The sequence below is a fragment of the Sceloporus undulatus genome, chromosome 1 (assembly GCF_019175285.1).
Source record: "Sceloporus undulatus isolate JIND9_A2432 ecotype Alabama chromosome 1, SceUnd_v1.1, whole genome shotgun sequence".
Taxonomy (NCBI): domain Eukaryota; kingdom Metazoa; phylum Chordata; class Lepidosauria; order Squamata; family Phrynosomatidae; genus Sceloporus; species Sceloporus undulatus.
In genome coordinates, this window is record NC_056522.1 from 53,717,329 (window position 1) to 53,724,086 (window position 6,758).

The following is a 6,758-nucleotide window of genomic DNA, read 5'->3' on the forward strand; positions in this document are numbered from 1 at the left end:
TAATAATAATAATAATAATAATAATAATAATAATAATAATAATAATAATAATATTTATATCCCACTTTTCTGTGACAAGACAATTAAAGCGGCTACAACATGTTAAAATCCACATTTACAAATTTATGTCCCAAATTCCCCCCACTTAAAACAGGATTAAACAAGTTATAATTAAAACATCTATTAAAAACACAATAAAAATACAGCGAGGACAGAGCGGTGGGCTAATACATGATGTGGGGGGAAGTCATTCTGTGGCTGGGCACTTTTATTCAGGAAAGGCCTGCCGGAAGAGATCTGTCTTAATTTGACAGATCTCGTCTGGCAGACCGTTCCATAGTTTGGGAGCAATTGCAGAGAAGGCCTTCTGGGAGGTTAGTCTGGTTTCTAAAGGCTGCAATAGATTCCTCCCAGAGGACCTGAGGGTGCGGGGCGGATTATATGGAAGCAGGCGATCCCTCAAATAGGTTGGACCCAAGCCATGTAGAGCTTTAAAGGTTATAACCAACACCTTGTACTGTGCCCGGAAACTAATAGGCAGCCAGTGAAGAGATTTTAAGATGGGTGTTTTTCAGTCACTCCTACTTTTTCCAGCGACCAGCCTGGCTGCCATATTTTGTACTAGTTGAAGTTTCCGGACTAGGCACAAGGGTAGCCCCAAGTAGAGCGCATTACAGAAATCAAGTTGTGAAGTTACCAGTGAATGTACAACAGTTTCTAGGTCCTTTACTTCCAGGAAAGGGTGCAGCTGGCGTATCAGCCAAAGCTGATAACAAGCGCTCCTGATCACCGCATTCACCTGATTTCTCATGTGAAGTGACAGATCTAGGAGCACCCCCCAGACTGCGAACACAGTAGAGTCTTGATTATCTGTCCTTTGGTCATCCAATGTTCCAGATTATCTGACGTCCCATGCTTCATTGTGAATGTGTGTGTAGCACGCTCATGAAGAAGCATGGGACATTGGATAATGGCGCGGCAGCTTGGTTTTCCTCAGCCCGAATGGAGTCTGCGGACTCCCTTCAGGCTGAGGAAATCCAAGTTGCGGAGGAAAGGCTTGGGCCAAGCGCCCAATCCTGTTCTTCGCAGCTTGGAACCTCGTCTCTTTCCTAGCCCGGATGGCTCCGCCCCCTGCAGCCATGCCGGGGCAGAAACCGCAGTGGAGGAAGCAGAGCTCAGGGGGTAAGCAGGGAAGGAGGGAGGGAAGGAGACGGGGAGGGAATGGGGGAGGGAGGGAAGGGGGAAGGAAGGAAGGAAAAAAGAAGGAGGAAGGGAGGCAAGGGACTTTTGTCCCCAATGGCGGCACGGGATAATGCGTGCCATCATTGGAGACAATTTCTTGGACCCTCTGGATTATTCAACATTTTTGGTTATCCGACTATCAGCCGGCCCGTTTATGTCGGATAATTGAGACTCTACTGTACTGGAAATTATATCAGATGCACAGCCTAGCTTTGTGGGTTTTTTCCAAAGTGAGGGGATGATACGGAAAAAACCAAGAAGAAGAGAGGAGGAAAGAGACTTTTCTTGGAAGGCATCTTCTTCTTTACCAAAGTGATTTAGCAAAGAATGCGGATAGCAGCTGGGATCCAAAGAAGCACAAGCAAAACTTTCTAGCCCTTGTGATGACTGCCATGCTTGTGGTATATGGCAGGCCTGCTGAAACAATGAGATATGTGGCAAATGGAGGGTGAGTTGCAGGTGGAAAGAAGAAGTGGTAGAAAAATAAATTTGTTTTAAGAGTAACATGATGTTCAATTACATGGTACTGTATTTCTGTAAATTAAATAATTAAAACTTCATTCAGTAATTCAGAGAAAGATTAGACAAGGAATTTTCAGAGACATAAAATCTGAGGACACATGTTAGATCAGTTCTTCATTTAATTTTCCTCTGGGCAAAATGCAGCCCTACAGCTTCTGGCCTGCAATTCCACCAGTTGCTTACCAGTGGCTATAGCTTTAGTGTCTACAGCACTCAACTGTACTCTCCATTCCTTTCAGAATCTGATATAAAATTCTTCTCCTAACTTTTAAAGCCCTTCCTGGCTTGGCTCCCTCTCATTTGTCAGCACTCATCTCTCCTTACTGCCCTCCATGCGCATTGAGACCTTAAGACACCGGTCTCCTGACCCAGTCAAGAGTCTCTTCCCCTGCTCGAATCTGCCTCTTCTCCTGTGCTGTTCCTCCTGCCTGGAATCTCCCCTCCACACAATTAAGAACTATTACTTCCTTGGCTAATTTTAAGGCTGAATTGAAGACACACTTGTTCAGGAAGGGATTCCAAATTACTGGTTGTTAATCTGCTGCTTACTTTATATTTATTGTATACTAGTTAGTATTATTTTAGAGATATTTTAATCATGTAATGTTGTTGTTTTCGATTGTACACTGCTTGGCAAGTTTTTATTCTTTTTCCCTCTTATTTTATTTGGCCTTTACTCTGTAAAGCGCTGTGCAAACTTTACAGTGCTCTATAAATAAATGTTAACAACAACAACAGTTGATCATTACAGTGCAGTAACATTTGGAAGGCCACAGTTGGTCCCTCCTGCTTTAATCTCTGGGCATTTATAGCAGGAAGAATGAGCCACAAAAATCAACAATCTTTACAATATCAACAATATCAAGGTTTTTATATCTACATATCTTTGTTTAATCTGAATTACAGTTTATGACCCATTCAGTGTCCCAAGGGAAGTTTCTACTAAGATAATTTATGAAGCTTTTTTGGTTCAGCCCATGTTATCCTGGCCCTGGCGCCCACCTGGATCAATGTGGGGGACACACAGGTGTTTACACAGTCATCTCTGTGCCAACCCAGAATGCAGTACTGGTGCACACTCCTTGCCTTGCTGAACCAGAAGTCCCTTGTCACCGTGTCTGATGCAGAAACAGAACACTTGGCCACATGGTTACAGCCAGGTGCCCCATTTCCATGTCAGATGCAGCAATGAGAGGTTCTGAATGAAAGTGACAGCACAGTAAGTTAAGGAGTACAGGGGTGTGTGTAAACAGTTTTTGCTGCAAAGTTTCTGGGAAACACCATGCAAAACCAGGACTATTTTGCCTGGGCTAAAAGGCTGTTTATCCTGGGACAGGGCTGGATCCTCTGAATCTGTGTCTGGTCTGGCAGCATCAGGCCCTGGGGTTTTTGGCCTGTATCATCTGAACTAGACAACATGAGGCCACAGCAAGGCGCTTCTTTTGGCCTGTGTGGACGACCCCACAGAGACATCTTAGAGTAAATTTTGCCATTTCTTAACTATGGCTCATATTGCTGAACATTTACTTTGGCCATCAGTTGGAAGAACTTAGAAATATCCAAATGCTTAACATCTGTGACAAGTCAGGAGTGTGATGGAGACTAAGGAACTTTTATACTGACCATGCTTCATGTTACATTATATGCTAAGTGCCACTGAGGCAGAATGCTAGCTTATCCTGGTCTAGCCACTGAGGAAGGGAAAGGCTAAGCAATGCAGACTGCAGTAGGGGCATTTCACAAGTTTGCTCAGGTTTCACAGGTTTGCTCAGTGCTCTAATAACAGCACTATCCTCTCCTCAGGAGAACTTTAAAAATACTGAAATAGCACAACAGAATTTTCAGACAACTGACATCCAGCCTCTATATATAATGCTTTAGGTGCAAGAATTAGTACTGAAGAATAAATTGAGTGTGGCAAAAAAGACAGAAAAGCTGTAGACTAAGTGCTAATTATGACTCCGGCTCAAAGATACAACAGGTCTTTGGTTCACAAATGAAGCTCCTTTGTTTCTTCCTTCATATAAGACTTAATTAGATCAAGAGGTCTCTGCTTAACCACACATTCCCAGTTCATACAAGACTTGTCTCTGGTCTGGAAGAGCTACCTAGACATAATTCTCTCACATTTATATGTGTAGATTTTATTTATAAAATACTATTATTATTGTTAATGATTACTGTATTCAGGGGTAGGAGCCTTTCCACAGAAGCCCTATAACAGCAGATTGTGTTTGTGTGCTTTGTGTGTATACAATGGGTACTTGGTATCTGCTGGGAATCCCTTTTTGGATACCAAAATCTGTGGATGCTAAAGTCCCATTATATAAAATGGTGTAAATGGTGTCACTTATATAAAATGGCATAACAAAAGTTTCCTTTTTGGATTTTTTTAAAAAAAATTATTTTCAAGTTGTGAATGGTTGAATCCTTGGATGCAAAATCTGTGGATATGGCGGACCGAATGTGTGTCTGTGTATAATTTTCTCCATGTTGTTTATCTAACTATACTAATACTCCATGCAATTTCAACTTATTTCAGTTTCAAATCACAGGTAAAAATAGCAGAGTATGTAAAACTTTTACTAAGCTGCCTTACCAATCTTTAACCAATATGTAGTTATATCGATCTATAAAAAATTCATTTGGTATATGGAAGTAGTAGTGATGGTGAATAGATTAGCTCTGTAAAGTAAGAACTTAGAAAGAAATTATATCATCATCGTGTGAATCATACTGTGACTATATGCAAAAATCTGATCTAACTGCTCATGGCATTTCTATTTACTTTTCATGATCTCTGAACAAGATCTTCCTCTTTTTTATGGAGGTTTTTCATCAATCCAGCCAGCTTTCTTCAATTAGTGCAGGGTAAAGAGCAGTACTGTAAAGCTGGTGACAGCCATTTAATGGAAGAGGTAGAAAATGGTGGACATGCCCTGGCAGCATCCTTAATAGATACACAAACACCCAGTCATCAGCCTGAAGCAATACTGGCAGAAAATTAACTTACTGCTACAAAGCTCATTTAACATGGAGAACCTTAGCAAACTGGACAGTATGAAACCCTATAATGGGACAGAGTGGGAAAGAAGGGATGGAGAGAAATTGGAAGATACACTTCCCGCATTCTCTTTCAGGAGACAGTAGTCAATAATTTCACAAGTACTAATTACTCCTGTAGCTATGTACACTTTTCAAAGCAAGCATTTTTACACAGTTCTATAAGTTTTCTGGATAAAGTATATTAAAGCTTTAGCTTACAGGAAATTTCCTTGAGATCAGGGAATTCTACAAACTCATACTTTCTTTAGCTACACTTCCATAAGTATATTATTTAAATTATTTGTTTATGACCACAATCTAAATTTCAATCACAGTGCCAATCTAGCATTTATTATTAGTGACAGCAACATTTAATAAATGCTCCAACAGTATGGAGAACAATTATAATTAGCCACTCACTTATAAGTAGAACAGAACCACAGTATATATTCAATAATTTGAACAATCTTAATGTTTGGATTTCAAAGTACACTGTTTAGAAGGGAAAGGTGTATCTGTTTTTGTGTGTGCCTTCAAGTATCACTTCAACTTATGGAGTCCCTATGAACTGTATAGGGTTCTGTTAAGCAAGGAATATTCAGAAGTGATTTTGCCAGTTCCTTCCTCTGAAATGGCAGTCTCCCATCCAAGTCATTACCAGAGCTGATCCTGCTTAGCTTCCAAGATCAGACAGAACCTGGTGCCTTAAGGGTTCTTTAGGCCTCAGCAGGAACTAGAATCTAAAATCACCAGTAAAAACAATTCTTAAATTAATGAATGATTGAGTGAACAATGGACAATTAGTGTCACTCTCCCGAACACTAGTGCAGCTTCATAATATACTTTTTAACAAGTAAATTAAAATATTTTATAAATACTCTTATGGAGGTGAGGTACATGATTTCTGGCTTTTTATGTGTATCCTTTCTCTCAATATAGGGACTACATGGAGTCGGCAAAGGAGATTTTACATAAACTGGTTAGTGTTATTACTATATACTTTAGTGGAATTTAATTCACAGATGTGTTTATTAGGCAAGAAGTAACTCAAGGGGACCTTACTGAAATCCCACTGTAAGCAACTTGACCACTCAACATATATCATTAACTGTGAAAACAGTTGTAGGAATTTGCAATTGTGGCTTATTTTCACAGCTAATGGTATGGTTTAATATCAAAATTGTTAACATTTTGTTGAAGAATATAGCATATTTCCTTCAATAATATCCTATTGTGGCTCCAGTGGCTAGTAAGACACCCTCCTTCCATTCTAAGTGTCACCCTGTAACCTATGAAGGAAGGAAGATCAGCCAATTTCTGCTGAACTTTATCACCTCCATGTCAAATCTTTTCCTTGTGTGTCATGTCTTATTTATGATAAATCCTGTAAACCTGAGGGTAGAGAACTGTTAAATCAGTGATTTGTAAACTGCTCTGGGAACCGTTTTGGCTGAAGGATGGAGCATATATAAATAAATAAAATTTAAAAAAATAATTCATGAACTTCTTCACATTCTTGTCTGTGTTCAGCAAACTGTTAGATCAAATCACAAGATAGTTTGGTCAAGATGGGTTCTACATAATATGATATGCTCCAGCTGGTCTCATTGACATTTCACCATTTTCTGAACACAGGAAAGAACAACCAGAGTGAAGAGAAAAGTTCACAGAAATACCAGCAGAAATTTATTTTTTTACATAAATGCATATACAGTGGTACCCCGGGATACGAATTGATTGTGTTACGAAATTTCCGGGGTACGAAAAAGTTAGCTTGGAAAAAACTGTTCCGGGTAACGAAAGATTTTTCGGGTTACGAAATTTTTTTTGGTGTGTTTCGGCGCTTTTTGGCACAAAATTTAAAAGCCGCGGCTTTCCAGCGCTAGCGGTTTCGGGTTGCGAAATCTTTCGGGTTACGAACGGCGCCGCGGAACGAATTAAATTCGTAA

The 6,758-nt window shown here is 40.0% G+C and overlaps 1 protein-coding gene and 1 long non-coding RNA gene across 2 annotated transcripts in view; one reads left to right on the forward strand and one right to left on the reverse strand.

Moving 5' to 3' along the window:
* ZFAND3 (zinc finger AN1-type containing 3) overlaps positions 1 to 6,758 on the reverse strand; it is a 186,054-nt gene that overhangs the window by 81,471 nt on the left and 97,825 nt on the right. The window lies entirely within an intron of this gene.
* Positions 1 to 6,758, forward strand: part of LOC121937441 — a 16,731-nt gene that overhangs the window by 2,551 nt on the left and 7,422 nt on the right. The window contains exon 2 of the long non-coding RNA XR_006105141.1: positions 5,749 to 5,788. This is a non-coding gene — a long non-coding RNA (uncharacterized LOC121937441). The remainder of the gene's footprint in view (positions 1 to 5,748; positions 5,789 to 6,758) is intronic.